Here is a 23,221-nt window from a genome sequence, read left to right on the forward strand (position 1 = left end):
CGTGTGACAGCCCACGGCGCTCCGCCTGGGCCTCTGGGCCAATGGGGCCGCGCCTCGGGGGCGGGGTCTCGGGGCGCCTGCGCGCTGGCGCCCTCGGCGTGGGCGGGGCCTCGCCGTCCCGGCCGGGCAGAGCGGGCCTGAGCGGTCATTCCCGGCCACCGGCGCGTCGTGGCCTTCTCTTTCCCGGGGCTGTAGGGCAGCTGCGGGGCAGAGGGCGCCGCGGGAGAAGCGCCGTAGGACGTCCCAGCCCCTTCGGTGCCTCTGGACTGGAATCCGTTAAACCTGATCGCCTGCGTGTGGGCTGAAGCAGGGCTGCCATTTCCCGGAGAACAGTGTCTTGACTCCTCGGTTTAGTGGAGAAGAGTTTCTAGAACCCTCTGGTACGACGAGATGGATGTGGCCTAAGGCTGGATGACGAAGGCGGGGGCCGCCCGCCGAGCGCTGGGCTGAGGACCCGTGAGGGCGGCCGGTGTTAGGTGTAGTGTGCCCCAGAGTAACTCAGCGGGTCCCACGCCAATTCCGCGGAGCGCTTGCAGTTAGGGTTCATTTTTTTGTCTTAATGGTTTGAATCTGCTTTTTAAAAGCGTTATTAATTTTATTTATTCATTATTTTTAATTTGACCAGAGGGAGCGAGACACACACAGAAAGAGACCGTGAGAAAGCAAGACTCCAGGTCTGGGACTCGAACCTTACTAGGCCATATGGGAGTGTCCAGCGCCTTAACCATCACGCCACCTGCTTGGTCTTCTCATGTTTGTTTTTAATGAAAATGTCCAAAGTCAACATTTCCCATCTCGGGTCGTCTTAACATTTAAAATAACTTACAGTAACTTTTTCTTTGAGTGTATGGTATGTACAGACACCCCACTAACCATCCTGAATTGTAGGGTGCATGTCATTCAGCAGGGTGGATGTTAGGAGGAAACAAAGTTCTTATTTTGTTTGCTTCATTCATTCTTGAGCACCTGCAACTTACCTGACACCACGCTGCATGTTACGAGTTTAAGACAGTCCTGTCCCCTAATGGCTCACAGTCCAGTCACAGCGTGGAGACTGCGTGGCGTGCTGATGGGGTAGTGGCAAGTCACATCAAGTCCCTGAGATAGAGCTGGAGCACTTAGTTAAGACTCCGAATCCGGGCCTGGAAAGTCTGCAGGAAATGAAGCATGATGTGAGGCTTGAAAGGAATAGAGCAAGGAGTTGGATGAAGAAATCAGAATGAAAGCCCAAAGTAAGTCACTGGGATACTTGGCTGTAATTTCAGTTAGTGCACTTTGCCTTGTCTGAAATGAGAAGCCGTTTCCGAAATCTCAAGTGCAGAAGTAACATGCCTGATATCCGGGTCAGCTGAGATGTGGATTGTTGCATGGAAAGCCTGTTGGAGGTCTCTCTCTCTCTCTCTCATTTCCCATTTTTCTCTCATGGAAGAAATATAAACCTTAAAAAAATTACTCGTCTCCTCCCCATGTCCATGGCAGTTGACACAAATCAGTACAAACTTTCCGCTCACCAAAAATTGAGGCTCAGCTTCTATTAGGCCGGAGGCCTGGGCAGCTTGGATATGGGGGTTGAATGCTGATGCAGTCAGCTGATGCAACCTGGGTTGAGCCTGTCGTCAGACCTGCACTGCACGAGGATCTTACCTGGAGGTAGTACATGCACTCTACTCTGCACACGCCACCAGACCGTATGTGACACAGCAGTCTGCTCTCCCCCTGAACCTTTACCATACATGGACTGTTCCTACCTCTAAGACACTCCCCTCCCTATTCCCTTATAAAAATCGCTAAACCCCGGCCTAGCGCTCCTTCTTTGGCCTGTCTCCCTCCCTCTCTCTCCTTTTCTGTGGACCAGTGAACCTCACCCAGGAGCACTCCCAATAAAGGCTCTACATTTCTATTTTCTTGTGCGGTCGTCCCATTCCTTGCTGCTTCCTTTCCAATATATCTGTCAGTCTGTTACGTGGGCTCCGATTTGCTGTCCCTGTGCGTAAGAAAGGACTCTGATTCAATGGGGTGCGTAGTAGAGGTGAGGTCCACGCCGAGTGCAGTAAGCACTGGAGGAACTGGTTGTCCTGGCTGAGGACCTCAGAGGAGACTTCACAGGAGTTAAGCCAGACCACAGCTGCTATATGGCTTCATTCTACAAAGTCTTCATGGGAAACAGGTTCTGTCCAGTTCGTCCGCATTCTGGAGATTTCATGATGCCAGTAGTGTGGCTTAGCCCGAGTCTGAGACCTCAGAACTAACGAAGCTGGTGGTGTAACTCACTCTGAGGCCAAAGGCCTGAGAACCTTTGAGGGTGGTGCCGCTGGTCTAAGTCCTGGAGTCCAGAGAGCCTGGAGTTCCGCCGTCTGAAGGTAGGAGGGGAAGGGTGTCTCAGCCTGATGGCAGTCAGATAATTCGCCTTTTGTTTTCGTTTTTTGCCTTTTCGTTCTGTCTAGACCCTCAGCCAATTAAATGGTGCTAGCCAGATCTTCCGCCTGCCCGTCTCTTCGGAAACATCCTCAGGGATGCACCCAGAAATAATGCTCTGCCAGATCTCTAGGTATTCCTTAATCCCGTCAAGTTGACATCTAAAGTTAGCTGTCACAATGTGGGGTCTAAAAATGTCGACCTTGTGAAAGCAGAGATTTCTAGAGACTGGACCTGGGGGGGGGTGGCGTGAAGGAAAGGAGATTGATCAAAGGGTGCAAAGTTCTAGGGGTGGCGTGAAAGAAAGGAGATTGATCAAAGGGTGCAAAGTTCTGGTTAGACTGGAGGAATATGTTTTAGTTATCTATTGCCCTCTGTGGCAACCAGAGTTGTTAATGTATATTTCAAAATCGCTAGAAGAATAGATTTTTAATGCTCTTACTACAAATAAATCAGGTGATGAGGTATTTAATATGTAAAATAGAGACCAGCAGTTGGCATAATGGCTATGTCGGTGGACTCCCATGTAGTTGGCCACAGTTTGAGTCCTGGACCCAGTGGCTTAAACTCACACCAGTCGTGTGTGCGTGCATGCCCAGGATACCGAGAGGAGAATGGAGAAGAAGGGATTGTGGCGGGTCCATCCCCCCAGGGGATGATTTCTTGCTTTCTGTCTCTCTGTCTTTCTGGTGAGTTCACACGCCCTATAACAAAAACCTCTCCCCCCCAAAAAAATGTGAACTTTTCTACAGTGTATATATAGATCAAAATATCACACTGGAAATATATATAATTATTGTTCACCAGTTTAAAAACAAAAGGGAAGAAGGAAGGGCAAAATTATAATGGAGAAAGAGAAGTTAGTCCCATAGTGCAATGGTTAGATGCTCTGCTTGGGAGCCAGGTCCCACATGGGTGGTTACAGTTGAAATCCTGGCCCCATTGATTTGGAAAACATTTTAGGCATTTGTGTGTGTGTGTGTGTGTGTGCCCTAAATCCTGACAGGATGGAGAAATGGAAGATAAAGGACTGCATTGTGACCACACCCACTGGGGAATGCTTTCTGTCTGTCTCTGTGGTGAATGCATGTGCCCTGGGAAATGAAAGAATATTATTTTAAAAGAGAAAGAAAAACTCTGCAAATCATTAATAACTAAAATACAATATACTGGGAAAAGTCATGATGTATTTTTTTCTGTTTTTCTATGTAAAAAAATGTGTCATGACTTTTCCAGCAACTCAATTTTAATGTTCACAGAAATCATGTAAAATGAAGCTTATAATAAGTTTATATTCTTAGATGCCTATGTTGGAAACAAAGTAGGCACAGACTCAGTGTGGCTGGTAACTTATTAAACATGAAAGATCAGTTCAATAAATGTAAAGGGCTTATAGGGGGGATATATCAAAGACAGCAATAAAGCATTAATGAAATACTTAACTAAAACTGGAGATCATGGGCTGGCAGGTGGCGTGGTGGGTAAGGGCGCTAGATTCTCACCTGGCCCAGCTACCTGGACCTGCTAGCTTGCTTTCTCACTTTCCCTCTCCCTTTCTCTGTGTCTCTGATCAAACTGGAAAATAATAATAAATAAAGTTAAATAAAATCATTCTTTAAACAAAATGGAGATCAGCAAAGTCAAAAGATGACATTAATTGAATAGACAACCATTTGGCAAGATTAAACAAAAATAACAGTGGATAAACAAAATAAATTTTAAAAGAGATAACTACAGGTGCTGCCATGATTAAATAACTAAAAAATAACGAAAATGCAGTACTCATAAACGTTAAAACTTTTTTTTTTTTAGAGGTTTTTGCTATAGGGCATGTGCGCTCGCCAGACAGACAGAGAGAGACAGAGAGAAAGTGAGAAATCACCCCCCGGGGGGGATGGCCACGCCGCAATCCCTTCTCCTCCATTCTCCTCTCGGGATCTTGGGCACGCATGCACACGCGCCCGGCATGAGTTTAAGCCACCGGGTGCGGGACGCGAACCGCGGTCAACTACGTGGGAGTCCAGCGACATAGCCATTACGGTAACTGCTGGTCCCTATCAAACTTTTTAAAATACAAAATTAATAGCATAAGCATTAAGAAATAGACCTGGGGCCAGCAGATGGTGTAATGGTTACTTCACTGGACTCCCATGTAGCCGACTGCGGTTCCGGGCCTGGATGCAGGTGCATGTGCATGTGTGCCCAAATCCCGACAGGAAAATGGAGGAGAAGGGATTGTGGTGTGGCCATCCTCCCTGGCAGGTGATTTCTCGCTTTCTTCTCTCTGGCTAGCACATGTACCCTATAGCAAAAGTCTCTCAAAAAGAAAAAGAAACCCATAGTTTTGCTTTCTCATTGCTGTTAGCCGTGGAGCTTGGTGACACTAAGGTGTGCCCTAAGGGACCTCCGCTGCCCGACGTTCCGTTCCTCACCTCCATGTGGAGTAGAAGTCCAGTTTCTGCTTGACAGTCGAGAGCGAGAGCGAACATCCCAGCCAGTATCAGAACTTCCTTCTGTGCTTGTTGATTCCAAGACATGAGGACATTAAAGAGACTGTTGTCTTTTTTTTTTTTTTTGGCTATAGGGCATGTGTATTCACCAGAGACAGAGAGAGAGCAGGTGAGAAAAAGCAAGCCACCAGGTCCAGGATTCAAATCACAGCTGGCCATGTGGGAGTCAACACCTTAACCACCACGCCACCTGCTCATCTCCTCAAGTGGCAATCTTTTTTTTCATTTTTTTTTTAGAGGTTTTTGGTATAAATTGCTTGCACTTGCCAGAAAGACAGGGAGAGACAGAGAGACAGAAATACAGAAAGCAAGAGATCACCCCCAGGACGGATGGCCCTGCCACAATCCCTTCTCCTCCATTCTCCTTTCGGGGTCTTGGGTACGCATGAACACACACCCTATGTGAGTTTAAACCACTGGGTCCAGGACTTGAACCATGGTCGACTACATGGGAGTCCAGTGACATAGCCATTATGCCAACTGCTGGTCCCCCAACTCATAATCTTAACTTCCAGTCTAGTGGAATCGTCATTATGTCTCTGAAACTAAGACCTCCAGGTCTAGATGCCAGAAGAGCATGGCCTCATAGGAACAGGAAGCAAACACCTCACTAGGGGGTCACTGGGAGTGACAGTGAGTGTCATCCTTGCTCCAGTCCTCAATTCCTGGATCCCGTGAACCCTGACTTGGGAGAAACAGCATGCATACTGGATACTCCTTCAGAGTGTACCTGACCTTCTGGAGAAGTTCACCCCAGCTGTCCGTAGTATTCCCACCTACCTGGCACTGTAGACAAGTCTCCAGATGGCCATTCTACCAGGCCAGCTCCTTCAGGAGAGGAGGACATGATGAGACCAGTGAAGTCCATGAGAATGGGCCACTGCTGCTCTTCTTTGTGGCATTAATTTCTGTACTGGAAGCAACGCGGTGTGGAGTACCATGGTGGGTAAAGCAGTCCGTCAGTCCACAGATGGTAGCTCTGCAGAAGCACTCCATGCTGGGAAGGCAGATCTATCCATTGCGTCTGTCCCAGTAAGAACAGAACACTGTCCCTTCTAAGGTGGAAGTGGTCTGGCATAATCAACCTGCTCCCAGGCATCTGGCTAGTCCTCCCGAGAAGTGTGTCATACTGGCCCCTCGGTGATGGTCTTTCATACTGCAGATTGGCCACCCAGCAGTGGCTGTAGCCTGCTCACCCTTGACGGAAAGTCCAGCTCACTGAGCTGATGCATAGCCGCCATCCCTGTCGCCAGGCCACTTTGTTGATGAGCCCACTGAGCGCTGATAGAGGAGGTTGGTGAGACAGTGACTGGAATCCACAGCGGGGGTCATGCTGTCCACTTGATTATTATTCTCTGCTGCGGTCACTCTGGTGAGAATGCACATGGGATATGAATGCCTTTGTGTTTGTTTCCCCATTCAGAACATTCTGTCCGTGTGTCCTTTCCCCAAGTATCTTTGTCAACAATGTACCACTGTATTTCTTTCCAGTCCCTAACCACCCAGCTAAACCACTAGTACCATGAATGGCACATGATCACTCCTCCGGCTTGGCTCCTCCCAGGCAAAGTGCCAAACTCGTCTACCCTTTCACCGCTGTCCTTCAGGGGTGTCCCAGAGAGGGGATGCAGGACCTCAGCTGCCCACTTTTAAGTGGCGCCTGCATTTCTTGCAGAACCACCTGTAAACCACGTTTGAGTCTTCTCTTCTGTCCGTTTGTCAGTGGGAACTCCCCCAGAGGCCAGAGATGTAGGCTGAAGGGAGAGAAGACAGTGGCAACAGTGGAGAATCACAAGCACTTGGGCCACTTGCACATGTAACCTGCACTTCCAGGGCCTGCTTCGGCCCAGTCACACATGTGCACTTCTCTTTCATGACGGAGTCCTGCTGTGCACACCCAACATGAGGGTCAGACAACACTCCGCTCATGGCGGGCAGCTCAGGTCACATGATAACTTGGTGGCCTTTGCTTGGGTGTTTGGCTCTATTAAGACTTTTGCCAGAACTTGGTGGCCTCTGCTTGGGTGTTTGGCTCTATTAAGACTTTTGAGCAAGCAAGAACTATGTCTCAGTAGGAGAGGAGTAACCTTACCCTTCCCTGTAGAAGGGATATCTTGATATGATCCACTCATTGGATACCCCCAAATCCCACTGAAATAGAAGGCCCCTGAATTTTTGTTGGGTTGGTTTTCCACCCTCTGACCAACAGATGTCTTACCAGAAACTGGTGAAGGATAGGTTGTCACATCTGGTCCCTCATACAGCTGCCAAGAGGTACGAAATGCCTGGTGGGCCTCTGAATGCAGGAGGCAGCCTATTCCGCATTTGGGTGCAATATACCAGCTCATGCATGGAGTGAAAAGTGGGGATCGAGGGAGGCCAGAACAGAGTTCTGAGACAGGTCCAGGCGCCACACAAGCTTCTCTGCCATGTGGCCCACATGATTCACTAGATCCAGTGGTGCTCAATGTCGGTACCAGAAGTGGGTGCTACATTAGCAAATGATTACAAATGCAGATGTAGTTTTAGAACTGGATAATGGGTAGAGGCAAAAGAATTTTGAGGTATATGGCAGAAGAAGCATGACCATGAATGGACCATTCGTGGTAATTCCACTGAGGGATCAGAAATAAGAGGAGAGCTTTAGAGAAAGCCTTCATCTTCTTAGAGAATTCCTAAAAAATCTTGAACAGCATGTTGGTTTAAATATATACAGTAAGAGTCCTCTGATTAGATTTCATACGGACGTGGACAGTGGAGAAAAGATGGCCCTTGTTATAAAGTGGAAAGAGCTTGGCTGAATTGTAGTCATGTTGCAGTGTTTGGTAAGAGGTAGAACTTGTGAGTAATGAAGTTGGATGTTACCTAAGGGAATTTCTAAGTAATGTATTGAAGGTGTAACTCAGCTCCTGAGTGTAGCAAAATGCAAGAAGGAAAACGGACCTAACGATGAAGTTGTTAAGCAAAAAGCAAGCCAGACTTAAAAGATTTGGAAATTCTCGGCTTCTGCACATTTCCAAGAGTCAACGCTAACGGTGTGCATCGGTTTAAGACTAATGAGCTAGGTCACTATGCCTGCAGCTATCGTTCAAGACAATGGGCGGATTTCTCCAAAGACAATTTGGAGACTCTCAGGGCTGCCGCTCCCATTGCAGGTCTAACGTGCAGAGACCAGGTGGCTCGATGATCTCAGAGTGGGGCTGCCTGCTCGGTCCAGGTGGCTAGGAGGTCCCTGTCCAGGCCCTGAGGGTCAAACTCCACAAAGAACTGCATCCTGGGCTGTGTCCAGCAGAACCGTCGGGGCCTAGGTGCCTCTACCTCTGGTCCCAGGAGGGGCTTCCCAGCAGAACTGCGGGACGGAACCCCTGGCTGGGAGAGCCACGTGAGAGCACAGCAAGGAAGCAGCCATCGGCAGCCCAAGGAGAGAGTACTCAGAAGACATTTAGTCTGAGAACCCCTTGGTCCTGGGTTCTAACCTCCGGAACTGAGGAAAAGTCTGTGATGCGAGCCCGTTAATCTGTGGTGGTGTTAGGGCAGCCTTAGCAAACTGTTGAGTTAGAATGTTCAAAATGGAGTCATTTCTGTACCTTTGTGTTAAATTCTGACCAAAGCAATCTGGGGGAGGCACGGGGGGAGTTCCTCACACAAGTATGCTCGATAACAGGGGGTCACAGGGACTACTGCAGATACAACTGCCCAGAAACTGCCTGTCCCCGGTAATGATGCCAGCGGGGCGGTGGCAGCAGTTCACCTCACTACTGATCCCGAAGCAGTGACGTAATCCCGCCCAACTTGGCTTTTTTCTTGAAAATTGTCCTGAATTCCGTAAGACTCAGTATGCGTCCCGGGACTTGGGTATTGTGGGGCCTAGGTGATAGCCCTCACTCTTGGCCCAGGTATTCCCTTTTGCTTTACATACTTTGCCTCAGTTTTTCTCTGGGTTGGCTGAAGGGATTTTGGGGGACAGAAGATCACGGCTGCCTCGGAAGTTTTTTTTTTTTTTGGAGAGATTTTCACTGTAGGGCGCATGCGCTCGCCAGACAGACAGAGAGAGACATAGAGACAGAAAGAGAGAAATCACCCCCCAGGGGGGATGGTCACGCCGCAATCCCTTCTCCTCCATTCTCCTCTCGGGATCTTGGGCACGCACGCACACGCGCCCGGCGTGAGTTTTAAGCCACCGGGTCCGGGACATGAACTGCGGTCGACTACGTGGGAGTCCAGCGACATAGCCATTACGCTAACTGCTGGTTCCCTGCCTCGGAAGTTTTGAACACGAGTACCAGGTACATGTCTGCGGAGTGGGCTGAAGAACCATAAGCCCACGAACACTTGCTTAGTGAATGAGCAATGTGCACGGCTGGCGGAGGGACGCAGTCCAAGTGGAAATGAGCACTCTTGGGAATCGACCAAATCTGCTCTCGGCGTCTGCTTTGCTGCTTATTAGTGTGAGCTTATCCTGCTGAGCCTCAGTTTCACCAGTAAGATGGGGACAATGGTGATGGCTTAGAGCAAATATTGAACTAAACGAGACTATGCGATGAAAAATTTTAATAGAGTTTTTGGGATGTAGAAGTGAAGAAAACCTGGGAGAACTGGAAATCCACTTGCATAAAGATGAAACTGGACCCCATCTCTCATCATTAATAAGAATTGACTAAAAAATGCATTAGAGACTTAAATATAAAGCCTCAAACTACAAAGCTACTAGTAGAAAGCATAGGGGGAAATTAGAAGATATTGGAGTAGGCAAAGATTTCTTAAATAAGACCCCTAAAGCAAAGACAGTAGTCCCCAAAATGGACAAGTGGGATTACATCAAGCTAAGAAGCATCTTCTTTTTTTTTTTTTTGGAGAGGTTTTCGCTATAGGGCGCGTGTGCTTGCCAGACAGACAGAGAGAGACAGAGACAGAAAGGAAGAAATCACCCCCCAGGGGATGGTCACACCGCAATCCCCTCTCCTCCATTCTCCTCTCGGGATCTTGGGCATGCACATGCGCCCGGCGTGAGTTTTAAGCCACCGGGTCCAGGATGCGAATCGCGGTCGACTACGTGGGAGTCCAGCAACATAGCCATTACTCTAACTGCTGGTTCCCGCTAAGAAGCATCTTCACAGCAAAAGAAACAATAATTAGAGTAAAAAGACAACCTTCAGTAAGGGATAAAATATTTGAAAATTATTTCTCAGACTAGGATCGATATTGAGAATATAAAGGGAACTCAAGCAATTCGCTCATTAAAAATAAAAAAAGCAATAAACAATCTAATTTAAAAATGGGCGAAGGGGGGCCAGCAGGTGGCATGGTGGTTAATGGCACTGGACTCCCACATGGCTGACCACAGCTCCAGTACAAAACCTGGTGGTTTGATGACTCACTTTCCCTCTCTCTGTTTCTCTGTCTCTCTCTGATTAAACTGTTACATAATAATAATAATAAATAAAGTTAGATAAAATAATTCTTTAAAAGAAATGGGCAAAGGAATTGAATAGACAGCTCTCCTAGGAACACTTATGAATGGACAAAAAACATTTAAAAAATGTTCAAAGTCTCTTGTCACAAAGGAAATGGAAATTAAAATTTCAATGAGACACCATTTAACTCCAGTTAGAATGGCTAGGATCAAAAAATTAAAGAATGACAAGTGCTGGTGAGGCTGTGGTAAAAAGGGAACAATCTTTCACTGTTGGTGGGAATGTAAATTTGCTCAGCCTGTAGAAAACAATATGGTTTCTCAAAAGCCTACAGATAGAACTTCCATATGACTCATATACCACTTCTTGGTATTTACCCAAAAAATAGGAAAACAGTCAAGTAGAAAGACACTTGCAGATCCCTGTGCATTACATTATTCACAATTGCTAAAACGTGGAACCAACCTAAGTGCCCCAAAACTGATCATTGGGTTGAAAAGTCAGTTTGTAATATTTTGAAGGGAGTTGCTCAGGTGACACAGGCAAGAATGCAGATTTTTTTTTTTTTAATTTTTAATTTTTTTTTTTTACGACTGCAGGTTTAAATTAAGACACATAAGTGTAGACTGCAGGCCTGTCTGCAAGCTATTCATGTTCAACTCCCCTTTAGTGAGAGTCTGCTATTCTAACAGAGTCTGCAGTAGGTGAAAGATCAATTAACGTGTCTGAGAGATCGAAGATCCAAAATCAGTCGAAGAGAGAAGCCATCAGCCATAGGTCAGACAGAATTGTTGAGTGGATACTCCTGGCTTCCTGGGCAGGGCTTGTTTGATCCTGGGGCTCAAAAGAAATCCATGGGGGCTTACTTGGAATTCTGTTGGAAATGCTGGTGATCCTAAGCCAAAAAAAAAAAAAAAAAAAAGAAAAAAGAAAAAGAAAATGTATGCAGCAACCCAGCTGGGGAAATTAATTGGATTATTTCTTTGAGGCCTAGGTAGACAATATGCGTGTTGCCTTCTTAGCGCAGTGGGTAGCGCGTCAGTCTCATAATCTGAAGGTCCTGAGTTCGAGCCTCAGAGAGGGCAACTGCTTTTGGTGCACGTTCAAATATAAATGACAACAACGGGTCTCCTTGGAAATGAGCTCATCCGAAGACCCTGGCATGGCTGCACCTGTTTGTAAGTGGATGTAGTTACTTATTCTTAAAATATCCAGAAAGTGGAATTGTGTCAAGGCTGGAGGTGTTTTTGCAAAGACTCTAGTCCCAGCGCCTGCAGGGGCTGTTTCCTGAGAACTCTTTGGTGGCAGTGGCGGTCCGCAACCCCGAGGGGACATAAAATGTCCAGCATAAGGTGGCCACGTGCCCAGCAGTCTGGGCCCAGTGTGGTGGAGTTGGGGCTCTGTCGCTGGCTAGGCAGGCCCGGAGCCCTGGTGGGAAAGCCGAGGCGGCCGCCCGGGCGGTTACCAGGAGCTGTGCCCCAGGGCCCACGGACGTCTTGGAACTGCGGTCAATCGGGTGTTTAATCCCAGCTCTCAGTGTTCCGTGTGACAAGGCGGGCGATGTCCTGGCCACCCTCGGACGCACCGCCGTCGCGATGGAGGGAAGCGGGGAAGGGAGCAGGTCTGCCCTGGCCGGCGTTTCGTGGAGCGGACTCCCGCCCGACTCCCTGTAGAGGAGCCGGCGAAGCTAACAGTAGTAGTTACCACTGGCACCCAGCTGCGCGTGTCCACTGGCTGCCGTGTGACGTTCTAACGTGTACCTTGTGCAGGGACCGCGTCAGGGGGCTGCGCGTCCCGCACCGCCGGCGCCTGAGAGGTTCGCGCCCTTGGTGGCGGGAGGGCCGCTGCTCCTCTGGGCTGCGATGTATGCGGGAATCGAACTTGCAAGAAATGGAGAGGCTGGAGCAGGAGCGCACATCGAGTAGATCGGGGACAGCCGAAGGAAGATTCCGACCCTCGGCACCTTACGGAAGCCCCTGCATCGCGCAGCCCGCCGCCGCGGGTCCTGCCTGGGGCTCACGGCGCAGCTGGTCCCCAGCAGGCGGCTCAGGACGTCCCGGAGGGCCCCCGACGTGAAGGGCCTTTCTCTTGTGCCGCTCGCGCAGCCGAGCCCGTTTTCCCTCTTTCGTCTGAGAGGCTCCTGGAGACGGAATAAGTGCATCAACGCCCCAGTGGAGCCCAGGATCAGGACAGCCCCGGCCAGAACTGCGGGACAGCCCCCGGCTCGGGCCTCCCTCCGTATTTCCTTCTTTCAGTTGAGCCCCAGCGCTACATTCCCTGAGATTCCCGAGGACGATGCCCAGGTGCAGGGGGACCCTGGCGAAGGTACGGACGACAGCAGAGAGATACGAACCGGGGCGGAGAGCTGCAAAAGGTTGGAGAGTGCGGGCGTCGATCCCGCTACCTCTCGCATGCTAAGCGAGCGCTCTACCACCTGAGCTAACTCCCCACTGCCTGCACACGCTCTCTCACGCCACGCCCATCCGCTCTCCCGGTCCCCCAGCTGTGGGGAACTTCGGGCGGTCCAGCCAGAGGATCAGGCAGAGCCTAGCCACCAGCGCCCTGGGCAACACCAAGGCTGGAGTGTGGGGCGCCGCGGTCTCCAAAGAAGCGCGTGGCGGGGGCGGCGGTTCCTTCTCTCCCCACTCCCCAGATTCTCCGCCATCTCCCGAAAGTAGAGAGCACACCGGAGACGCGGAAGCGCCGGTCCGGTGGGCTCCAGCGTGGGGACGGCCACCTGCCCCAGAGAAGCCCCGAGTCTTCTCTTCTCGGACCTTCCCGGTTTCCCAGGGCGCACAGCGGGAACCGAGTGGGGAGAAAGTGGGGACTGGGAGAGGGTTCCGAGAGCGTCCGCTCTAAGTGACCTAGGGGCCAGCCTCAGTTGGGCCTAAAAACGGCGCTCGGAAAGGCAGAGACACAAACGCTGGCCAGTGTCTATTGGGACACGGAGTCGGGGACAGGCTTCCCTCTGTCCTGAGAGACGGTCAGTGGCCGCCCTCTCCCAGGTTCAATAGCCAGGAGCTGTGGAAGAACTTCCCTCTTCGCCAGCGGGGTGTGCAGTCAGCATCTGACCGCTGTTCTGTCTGCCAGGCCGTGGCTGCGGTCCAAATATCCCACTGGAAGAGCTTGGCCTCATCATGCAGCCTCAGTGAGACCCCCGGAAGGTGCGTCCACATGGAGAACACCTGCACGTCCCAGAGGTGGCCAGGTTCCTGGGGCCACACACAGCGCCTTCCTCCCTGGATGCCGAAGGTGGAGAGACTGGGGAGTGGAGGAGGAGGGAGCCAGAGGCCTCTCATCTCGGTCCGGGGGCTCCTTCTGAGCTCCAGGCCCAGCGAGGCCAGTAAGACGGCCACCCAGAGGCCAAGCAGTGATGACAAGTGACGCTGCGGAGAGACACCTGCGGCCTAGATCCTCGGGGTCCTATAGGCGTGCTAATGCAGGCGTGCAGGCAGGTAGCCTGCAGCCTTCACTTCCCATGTGGAAAGGTGTGGGAAGGAGTCCCCATGCACCCCTGCCACCAGGACACCAGGTGGGGGCCACGCAGCGCCTGCTCTCCGGGTGCTCCTCTCCTGTCCCCTCACCCCCTTCCCTCCCTGTCCTTCTCTTGACCATCTAGACCTTCACCCCGAGGCCAACCTGTGACCCAGCGGCTACGACTGCTCAGATAGCCCTGAGTAGTGGTGAATTCCGCATCTGTTTCTCCAGAGCAAGATTCTCTCGTAAGATGCAAACTTAGCCTTTTCCTCTGCGTTTAACCAGCATCGAGTAGGGGTTTTGCTTAATTGATATTTGCTGAATGGAGAAAAGTGGAGTAGGTGATTTCGAAGCTTCAAAGCAGGGATGGGTTTAGATCGTAATGTCTGGAAAAAGGGAGGGACGCCCAGCCGGGCCTGACAGACGTGCAGGGATTCCCTGGCTGAGCAGCGACTGGCCCATGGAGGTGGGAGACCTCATTCCCGTTGAGTAGCTGCGGCCTTGCCAGGGCCTGGCAGACTTGCAGGTGGTGCGGGCAGCTCCAGGCCTCCTCCGAGACCCCAGGTTACGAGGAGTGCTCTCTCCAGGGATGAGAAGCTGCTCGGTGCAGCGACATGCCTTATTTTCAGCGTTCCTTGGGACCAGCTACAGGTAAGGGAGTGAAATCAGACAGAGACACATCGAATCAGTCAGTTCTTTTCCTCTTGTATCAGCAGAGGGCAGGGCCGAGCGTTAGAGACAGGCTATGGGACGAGAAGGCTGCAAGAAGGGCTGGCCCTGGCGGCCTGGTGACAAGGGTCAAACACCCTCTTTGGCATCTTGAACGCTTCTCTGGCCAACTCAGCCAAAAGCCACACGATGGGGCAGTTACCTGGAACGCCATGCAGTTTCTTTGAAAAGGAGGTAACGTTACATTTTCAGAAATAGTTTCACATAGTTCATCTTGGAAGTTACAGGGAGACCTAATTCCCAGTTCCTTTTAAGCACATTCTCATCAGAATGGCCCTGCAGAGAGCTGGCAGTTGGGCCAGCACGGCCTCCCTGTGTGAGAGCTGCTGACGTGGCACCACCTCCTCCCACCCTCCTTCCAGGCCTCCTTCCTGTTCGTTTCTCCTTAATATCCGCAAGCCCCGGTGGCTACAGGGAGGCACGTTGGCAGCCGCCCTGACAGGGGTCCTGGGAATAGAACCGGCCAAGCCCTTCGGCTCCTGCCTCCCAACCAGGTCCATAAGCTGTTTCTCACAATGGACCCGGAAGAAGCTTGACTTTCAAATTTTAAAAAATGTTATTAACTTGGTATAAGGCCCCCCAAATCTGTATTTGTAACAGTCTGTTTTCCCCCATTTTTAGCTAGCATAGAACAGAACAGGGTAGCATTAAGCCCAGGAGGGGCAAGCCTGGACAAAAGCTTGGAGAATGTGGGCATCGATCCCACCACCTCTCGCATGCTAAGCGAGCGCTCTACCACCTGAGCTAATTCCCCTTGCGGCGTTGCTCTTTTTCCCCTCCCTCAGGTCTGTTTCTATAATCCGGACTTGCATGGAGTTGCCTGTCCCATTTCAGTTCCGAGGTTACTCTTCTTCTCACCCCAAATCTCCCTCTGAAATGACTTTATCGCTGCACGAGAAGCCAAAGACACAAGTGACACCCTGCGGTCCTACGCCAGTCGGAGGGGTAGGGCGATCCCAGCGACCCTGTCCACGGTCGTAGGGTTGGATTTCGGGGGACGCGCCGCAGTCAGCGAACCCGGGTCAGGCTGTGCGGGATCTTAGCTTTGCGACCTGACCTTGGGCGCGTGCAGAGTCCTGGGGCTGCCACAAGCGGTCCCACGCCCTGCCCCTACGCCCCGCGCCCCAAGCCTGGCGCCCTGCGCCCTCGACTGCAGAATGAGAACTCAGGGCCCGGGCTAAGCCACGAACTGGGCGTGTGCCCTGGACCCGAGTCCCGCAGCCTTTCTACCCTGTCCTTTCTGTCCCTGCTGCGGGAGGCGCCGGCGCCAGGTCCCAGGAGGGCGCCTGCAGCCAACCCCGTCGCTGCGTTCTCACGTGCCAGAGCGGGGAGAGGAGGGCGGCCAAGGTGGACCTTCGAAGGAGGCGGCGAGATAAGCGCGGGCGTGAGAAGGGTACGAGACAGCCCAGAGTCAGAAGGCCGGGGCACCGCGACGTCGCCCAGGCGGCGGGGCCGGGCGTCTGCGGTCAAGGAGCGCCGCGGGGCGCACGCCGTTCGGTGCCACGTCTCAATCGCGGGCTCGCCGGGCCGGGGCACTGCGGCTGTCCCCTGCACGCACCACTGGGGACCCAGCGCACTTCCAAAAGCGAACCCCGAGGGACGCCCTTCTCTGTCCGCGCCTGGCGTGCTGAGAACGAGCGCATTCCCTTCGTCGAGCGGGTTAGCCCCGGCGACCCAGGGCGCACCGGCGCGCGCCGCTCCGCCGAAGGCCGTGGCCGGTGCTTCCCAGCCGCATCTCTCCGCACTTCGGCGCCCCTGACCCACCCTCGGGAGAAAAGGAATGCGAGTGCGGGCTGCAAGCGGGAGGCTCGTCTAACGCGTGCTCACTTTCCAACTAGAAATAAGGGGCAGTTTGTCAAATGTGGGAAACGGGGGGGGGCGGGTTCTCGCGTTGGGGACGCGGCGGGGGGGGGAGTGGGGGCGGGGGCAGAAGCCACGGGCGAAAAAAAAAGAGGAAGGCGGGGCGGCGCCCGTGCTCCTTGGCCGTCCGGGGCGGTCCCTCCGGCTCCTGCGGGGTTCAGGTCACCGGCGCTCGGGAGCGGAGCGGGGAGAAGCGGAGAGGAGCGGGAGACGCGCGGCGAGCGCGGGGCGGGCGGGCCGAGGCTGCGCGCGATCGCGGCGTGGGGACCTCGCTGGGCGGTCTCCATCTCATTCTCTGACGAAGGGATGAATAAACTTTATATATATATGGTGGTCAGGAAAACCCAGCGTCGTGAAACACCGGAGCAGGTGACATTTGAACTTTCATTCTGCAGAATTTTATTTGAACTGAAACTTGGAGCTTTGTATGACCTGAAGCCTGTAACCTTTTTCAGGTACAAGCTGAAGTACTAGTCACCTTTAAATATTTGGTAAAAGATAGGGAATCCCCTCAAGGAGCTGGCCGGTTAGCTCAGTTGGTTAGAGCGTGGTGCTAATAACGCCAAGGTCGCGGGTTCGATCCCCGTACGGGCCACGTGTGTCTTTTTCTATATTTTTATAAAAATAAAAATTTACAAGAAAAGATTGTAAATACATATTCCCCCAGTAATCCTACAAAACAGGTGAAAATATAGACCTACTGGCGGGGGGTTTTTTTTTTTTTTATTCTAAGGTGTCCGGTCTTTCTCGGCCATGACCGGCCTGCACTGGACTGCTCTCACTATCCATTTGCCTACTTCCAGCAGAGCTGTTCTCGCAGGACAGGCGAGTTCGGCCCCTCGAAGAACTCAAGCCCTTCACTGTCCAGCCCTCATGTGTTTCATTCCTGTCCTTGTCCCTAGAGGTGCTGGGCCGCTCTAGAGGAACTGTCCATACCCAACGCTAAGCCTTCCACCTGCTCTTTGCACGCCCAACTGCGTTGTTAGACCCAAGCCATTTTCTGGAAGACAGCTTCCCCACACCCGGCCGGCTTCTCTGGGGCCGTGTTGCTGTGTTCCTCCCTGCGCTCCCAGAGATCCAGGCCCACCCCTGTTCTGTGGCAGTTCCCACGTTGTTTGGCCATCTTCCCCTTAGTGTCCGCGGAGTGAATGAAGCGTGAAAGGTGTGTGCAGGCGTGAAGAAAGGTCTATCTTGTGCTCCAGACTTCACAGGCCGAGGGACTTAGGCAGGTGAGCGCAGCGTGTTCAGATCAGAGGAACGGCTGATTGCAGCGAGGAGTGATCCTTCTCATTCCTCTGAAAGGATCGCTGATGCTCAGAGTGGCTCCGTGTGTCCCCAGGGTCATGATGGAGTTGGAGACAGACCGTGCTTAATAGACGCAAAGTCAGGGACACTCTGACAGTTTGAGACAGGAGTGAGCCCCCTTGAGCACTGGCAGCTCCCACTCTATGGACCCGAATCAGTGGACCAAGTGACCTCGACCCTGTGTTTTCTACAGCATTTAAGTCACTGGTTTTGAGATTTTTCAAAATTAAATAATCTAAATAATTTAGAATTAATATTTACAAGACTATTTATGAACTCTTTAGCTTTAAGATACATCTCAGAATAAAGGCCATCTCGAGTTTACAGGAAGAAGTGCTAACGGTTGCCGTGAGCAACGATTCTACAGGGAAGGAAAGTCACAGAATGGTTACTTCGCTGGCTCCGTCTTCGATACATGGGCCCCAGACGCAAACTGCTGGCCCTGCAGTAACTGGCAGTCTCACCATCTCGAGGCGCCTGGGGCGGAGAGGTGGAAACATGCAGGCGTGCATGTGTGTGCCTTACATGGGAGAGGCGGAAACGGCGTGCGTGTGCATGTGTGTGCCTTTACATGGGAGAGGCGGAAACGGCGTGCGTGTGCATGTGTGTGCCTTACATGGGAGAGGTGGAAACGGCGTGCGTGTGCATGCGTATGCGTTTACCTGGAGAGGTGGAAATGGTGTGTGTGTGCATGTGTGTGCCGTACATGGGAGAGGAGGAAACAGCGTGTGTGTGCACGTGTGTGCCTTACATGGGAGAGGCGGAAACGGCGTGCGTGTGCATGTGTATGCGTTTAGTTACTTCGCTGGCTCCGTCTTCGATACATGGGCCCCAGACGCAAACTGCTGGCCCTGCAGTAACTGGCAGTCTCACCATCTCGAGGCGCCTGGGGCGGAGAGGTGGAAACATGCAGGCGTGCATGTGTGTGCCTTACATGGGAGAGGCGGAAACGGCGTGCGTGTGCATGTGTGTGCCTTACATGGGAGAGGTGGAAACGGCGTGCGTGTGCATGCGTATGCGTTTACCTGGAGAGGTGGAAATGGTGTGTGTGTGCATGTGTGTGCCGTACATGGGAGAGGAGGAAACAGCGTGCGTGTGCATGTGTGTGCCTTACATGGGAGAGGCGGAAACGGCGTGCGTGTGCATGTGTGTGCCTTACATGGTTGAGGAATCCCGCCCCCAGGACTTACCCTTCATCTCACTGGCCATCGTGCAGAAACCCTGGCCTAAACCAGTCGCGGCTGGAGAACTGGGACAGCGCGTGTTGATGCTGGCTCTGAGGCTGGCACTCACCTCTTCTGCAAAAGATGGCTGTGCACAGGTCAAGTGCTGAGTGACACCTTCACATGCTGGGAAGGGAGTACGGGTCAGTGGTGATACGCCCGCGTTGTCATTAGACAGGAAACAGCAACTGCTGTACGCCATTCCGTCCTTAGGTAGGAAATGAAAGGAAAACTTTTCAGTCAATTTCCCTACTCACTTCGGTAACGCTCTTGAGATGATGAGTAGTCTTCTAGAGCCGCTGGATATAGAAATAACTCGAAACTACAACTACAACAAACTTGAGCTGAATGACAGTGATAAGAATAACAAGGACATAAATAGAGCATAATAATGTAATGGTTTTAAAGGCAAGGGACCAGCAGTTAGTGTAGTGGCTATGTCGCTGGGTTCCCACGTAGTCGACCATGGTTCGCATCCTGGACCCGGTCGCTTAAAACTCACGTCGGGCACGTGTGCGTGCGTGCCCAAGATCCTGAAAGGAGAATGGAGGAGAAGGGATTGCGGCGTGGCCATCCCCCTTGGGGGGTGATTTCTCGCTTTCTGTCTCTCTGTCTCTCTCTGTCTGGCGAGTGCACGCGCCCTATAGCAAAAACCTCTCCCCCCCCCAAAAAAAAAAATCAAAACACCATGAGTTTGACTACTATTAGTAAAACAAAACAAAAATCAAACAGCCTTTGACTTCTCAGATTTATTCCTATGTTTTCTTCTTGAAGTTTTATAGTCATAGTTCACTTAAGTCTGATTAATTTATTAAAATTTTTAAAAATTATTTATTTCATTTTATTTATTATCATCATTATTATTGTGTTTCTAATTTGACCAAAGAGAGAGTGTGAGTAAACAAGCTGCCAGGGTCAGGACTCAAACCATAGTCAGCCATATGGATGTCCAGTGCCTTTAACTACCACACCACCTGCCGGCCCCACGTCTGATTACTTTTAAGTTAATTTTTGTACAAAGTGTGAAGACGGAGTCCAGTCTCATCCTTTTGCGCATAAATATCCAGTTGTTGTGGCATCGTTTTTTTTTTTGGGGGGGAGAGATTTTCACTGTACGGCGCGTGCGCTCGCCAGACAGACAGAGAGAGACATAGAGACAGAAAGCGAGAAATCACCCCCCAGGGGGGATGGTCACGCCGCAATCCCTTCTCCTCCATTCTCCTCTCGGGATCTTGGGCACGCACGCACACGCGCCCGGCGTGAGTTTTAAGCCACCGGGTCCGGGACACGAACCGCGGTCGACTACGTGGGAGTCCAGCGACATAGCCATTACGCTAACTGCTGGTTCCCGGCATCATTTATTGAAAAGACAAAATTTTCAATTAAATTATCTTGGCATCTGTTCAAATCAATTGGCCATAAATGTTAAGATTTGTTTCTGACCCTCAGAAACAAACTTATTGACCCATAAGCCTATTCTGATGCCGCAGTACCATACTGTCTTGATGATGTTCCTCTTCAATACTGTGACCACTCCGAGTCCCTTTCACTTCCATGTAAATTCTAGGATCAGAGAGACGGAGACAGAAAGCGAGAAATCGGGCTCCTGGGAGTCAGGAGGTGGGTGGCCATGCTACAATCCCTTCTCCATTCTCCTCTCAAGATCTTGGGCACAAAACTCGCACACACTGTGAGTTTTAAAACCGCAGGTCCAGGACTGTACTGTGGTCGACTACGTGGGAGTCCAGCAATGTGACCGTTAGCCATCTACTGGTCCCTATCTGGAGTGATTTCTAACTAGCACTGGTGTGATTCTTTGAAAGGTAGAAGCTGATGTCAAGCAGTGCCCGGAGAACGTGGCTTGACACACTGAGCTCTCTTAGTACAGCCAGTGCCCCTGTCAGTCTCAATGAAGGAGCCTGGGGTTCCAATCCTCAGAGATGACAGGATATTTTCCTGTTTTTTTGTTTGTTTTGCTTTCCTTTTTTTGGTCTACCCTTAGGAAACGTTTGAAAAGAAGGAGCGAGAACTACACTAATGCTGTCGGTGAGCTCTAGTCTGGCCCGATCACCTTTGTGAACGTTGAGATCTGCTCCCAGGAGTTTGATAAAATGTGTAGTGCAGAGGTTTAGATCACACCAGAACCCAGGAGCATGTCATGTGACTCAGTCTTCTTGGCCATCTGACGGGGAAGCAGGAATCGTTTTCCAACTCAGAGTCCTGGCTGTCCTCCAGCCACCACTACGGGAGACAGTCCAGAATCACTGTCCACGTTCTGGTCTGACCGCTCTCTCCAGAGCTCTCATCTTGTCCAGGGGTTGTTCTGCGTGCAGTGATTCCAGAGCAAACACAACACAAACATCCTCAGCCTTGTGGGACCGTGACATCCCACTTGGGAAGAGTAGAGAGAAAGAGACAAGAAACAAGGGAAACGCGCAGTAAACCGATGACGAGCCCTGCTGTGGGTAATCGCGCAGTGAAAGATCGCAGCTTGGCGGTGGCACGTGCAGCTCGAGGGAGGAGAAGGACGCTGTGTGGCAAGACGCCGGCGTCAGCTAATCGTACGGATAATACTGCTACTTTCGTTTCCGCAGGCCCTTGACTGCCTTGTGTTCAAGTCCTGAGCTCTGACCAGCCTTCTGCGTGTTGCGGTTTCAAAGCCATTTCCTCTTCAAAGCCTTTACAATACTATGGAGATATCTAGAGTGTGTTCTACCCAGCGACCAGTGTGGACGGGATGGTGGGTTTTACTTGGGTCAGTTCTCAAAGTCTGTGGTAGGTTGTTTTTGGAACAGGGCCACTTAGTCATGGCTTGCGGTGTGTCTGTGACAACTTTGCTGTTTGCAGGGGGCTCTTCCTGTTCCGGAGGTCCAGGTCCCAGTACCCTGACCAGAGGCTGGGCTTTGTTTACTTCGGTAACTGTCCTGCACTTCCCAGGAGTGACACTTGGGACTAAGGCACAGGCCAAATGGGAGAGATATGCAAGGGGAAGAATCCTTGGCGCCTCAGCTCCCGGGCAAAACAGGAAACACAGAGTAAGCGTAACCGCGTTTACCTGCTGGTCATCAAAGCGAATTCTCGAAAACTGCCCTTCTCCTCCAAGACCAGGAACCAAATAATAGCACTTGGAGAATGTGGGCATCGATCCCACCACCTCTCGCATGCTAAGCGAGCGCTCTACCACCTGAGCTAATTCCCCAATGCTAGGGCGTCCTCCCTGCACTACTGGAAGGCCGAGAACAGAACGTTTCCTAGGACAGCGTGAAAGGAGGCTCCGGGAGGGCCGGTCTGTCTCATTGGTGGCCCAGGACAAGAGCGCAGGGAAAAGTGACCAGAAGTCGCTGCGGGAACAGCGTGAACAGCCCCGGGGTCACGTCGTAGATATTCCAGGACCGAGGAAAGCACCCGCCCCGACGGCTAACGGGCACAATTACCCCGATGTCGGGTTAAGTGGGTCTTTTAACGGAGGGAGGAGATCAGCACCCGCCCCTGGTGCCCGGGGCGCCCAGAGGAGGCCGGAGGGGTGGCGCTGGTTTTCTGCGTTCTGGAAGACAGACTCTTTCTGCCTAGATTTGGACCGAGGAGTTTTACCGGCTCCGATAAGCGCAATGGCGCTCACACCGCCGACGCCCCTGGTCGTCGCGATTGCTGGCGTCCGCGATTCGCGCTCCAGGCTCGCGCGGGGTCGTGCGGAGGCCACCTGCTAACCGCCCCAGCTGGGAGAAGGCCAGAGCAGAACACGAACTACGTACAAGTAAATACAGGTAAGAGGCACGGAGAATAATGGAGACGAAATGGACTTACAGAAAATAACCCAGTAGGGGTTTATGTCGGATTCTTTTTTCATCGCTTTTAATGAAGTAACATTTTAGAAAACTGTTTTTAGTTCAGGGGCAAAGAGCAGACAAGAAACTGGACTTGGAGAGAGCCGAAGGACTGAAGCGCGAGCGAGCTGCGGAGGTCGGCCGCGGCAACCTGCGTCCCCCGGCCCCGTCTGGGTGCTGATGGGCGCAGAGGACGCCCTCCGCCCACGTCGGAGGCGGCGGTGTGGGAGGGTCTAAGCGTTGGTCCCGAGGTCGAGGGTAGAGACTTGAGAGGACCGGACACAGTGCTGGGAAGTCGGGGCCTGGCGCGGCCGACACACTTTCTGATGCGAGGCCTGTTGAGTGGAGCTCAGGGACCTGCAGCCGTCACAGGACGCGGGGCTCATCGACGTGCAGTCAGGACGGCAGGCTCACGCGTGTGCAGCTGTTACAGGACGGCGGGGCTCACGGACGTGCAGCCCTTT

At 51.9% G+C, this 23,221-nt stretch overlaps 5 non-coding genes across 5 annotated transcripts; 2 read left to right on the plus strand and 3 right to left on the minus strand.

Moving 5' to 3' along the window:
• The first annotated feature begins 11,351 nt into the window (after positions 1-11,351).
• Positions 11,352-11,424, plus strand: TRNAM-CAU (transfer RNA methionine (anticodon CAU)). Its single transcript has one exon. It is a non-coding gene; the product is annotated as a tRNA-Met (tRNA).
• Positions 11,425-12,715: 1,291 nt separating this feature from the next.
• Positions 12,716-12,788, minus strand: TRNAA-AGC (transfer RNA alanine (anticodon AGC)). Its single transcript has one exon. It is a non-coding gene; the product is annotated as a tRNA-Ala (tRNA).
• A 2,438-nt stretch (positions 12,789-15,226) lies between these two features.
• On the minus strand, positions 15,227-15,299 carry TRNAA-AGC (transfer RNA alanine (anticodon AGC)). Its single transcript has one exon. It is a non-coding gene; the product is annotated as a tRNA-Ala (tRNA).
• A 1,627-nt stretch (positions 15,300-16,926) lies between these two features.
• Positions 16,927-17,000, plus strand: TRNAI-AAU (transfer RNA isoleucine (anticodon AAU)). Its single transcript has one exon. It is a non-coding gene; the product is annotated as a tRNA-Ile (tRNA).
• A 5,059-nt stretch (positions 17,001-22,059) lies between these two features.
• TRNAA-AGC (transfer RNA alanine (anticodon AGC)) lies at positions 22,060-22,132 on the minus strand. Its single transcript has one exon. It is a non-coding gene; the product is annotated as a tRNA-Ala (tRNA).
• Positions 22,133-23,221: the final 1,089 nt, after the last annotated feature.

This window comes from Tupaia chinensis, unplaced genomic scaffold, assembly GCF_000334495.1.
Source record: "Tupaia chinensis unplaced genomic scaffold, TupChi_1.0 Scaffold140356_1, whole genome shotgun sequence".
Classification (NCBI taxonomy): Eukaryota; Metazoa; Chordata; class Mammalia; order Scandentia; family Tupaiidae; genus Tupaia; species Tupaia belangeri.